This window comes from Otolemur garnettii, unplaced genomic scaffold, assembly GCF_000181295.1.
Source record: "Otolemur garnettii isolate 467f Iridium unplaced genomic scaffold, OtoGar3 scaffold00082, whole genome shotgun sequence".
NCBI classification, from domain to species: domain Eukaryota; kingdom Metazoa; phylum Chordata; class Mammalia; order Primates; family Galagidae; genus Otolemur; species Otolemur garnettii.
The window spans coordinates 6,133,005-6,134,123 of NW_003852477.1; the positions used below are offsets into that span (position 1 = coordinate 6,133,005).

The following is a 1,119-nucleotide window of genomic DNA, read 5'->3' on the forward strand; positions in this document are numbered from 1 at the left end:
GCCCGGGCTGGGGATTCGAACCCGCCACCTTAGGTGTATGTGGCTGGCGCCTTAGCCGCTTGAGCCACAGGCGCCGAGCCCTCAATTAAGTTTTTATTATAATTATTATTAATCAGATTATCCTAAATTTACTATAAACATAATAGGTTTTACAAAATTATTTTTCTAATAATCATTGCTACAAGGATTTCTCATGTGAAGCTACTCCAAAAGAAATCTTAAAGAAATAAGTATCAGGAAAAGCTTAGCTTCCCTGGACAAACTGATGGGTTTTCTTTTCAATTAGAAAATAACTGACCAGGTTTCTATTTCTCTTTTCCCTTCTGCTTCTGGATTCCTCTGATTTAAAACCTTGAGGCCTCCTAAGACCCATAGATAATACTTTGATTTCTTCTGTTCTAGATCTTGGGTCTCTGCATGTTTTTTAAAGCTATGATTTTAATTTATTGATATGTTAATTTATATAACCTTATAAATTGCCTTATTCTTTGAGTATATTATTTGTGATGGATGTGTTACTTGGTTCAATGTAAACATTTCACATTGTATATCGAAGCAGTACCCTGAACCCCATAAATGCATCAATATACAAAGTTATGATTTAATAAAAATAATTATTAAAAAAGTATATTATATTTTCTGTCAAGTTCAAAATAAGTGAATGGATTGCTATTAACAAGTAAAATGATAAAACATTAGAAAAATATTGTTCACTCTGGATAGATACTCCTAATTAGGAATTGAGGTCCTCAACCACTTTTGCTTATCATATCTCCTAAAAGAATTTTGAAACACCATATACCCTCTTGCACATTTTTGAAGTTGACTTTATATCTAAAATTTTTTGTTATAAGCTTAAGTTGTTACAAAGGATAGACATTCTGGGCTCTGCGCCTGTGGCTCAAGTGGCTAAGGCGCCAGCCACATACACCTAAGGTGGTGGGTTCAAATCCCCAGCCCGGGCCCGCCAAACAACAATGACTCAACTGTGGCTCAAATGGCTAAGGCACCAACCACATACACCTAAGGTGGCGGGTTCGAATCCCCAGCCCCGGACCCGCCAAACAACAATGATGGCTGCAACCAAAAAATAGCCAGGCATAGTGGCGGGCGCCTGTG

The 1,119-nt window shown here is 37.3% G+C and overlaps 1 protein-coding gene across 1 annotated transcript in view; it reads left to right on the forward strand.

Annotated features, from left to right (window-relative positions):
• Positions 1-1,119, forward strand: part of KIF15 (kinesin family member 15) — an 85,058-nt gene that overhangs the window by 78,156 nt on the left and 5,783 nt on the right. The window lies entirely within an intron of this gene.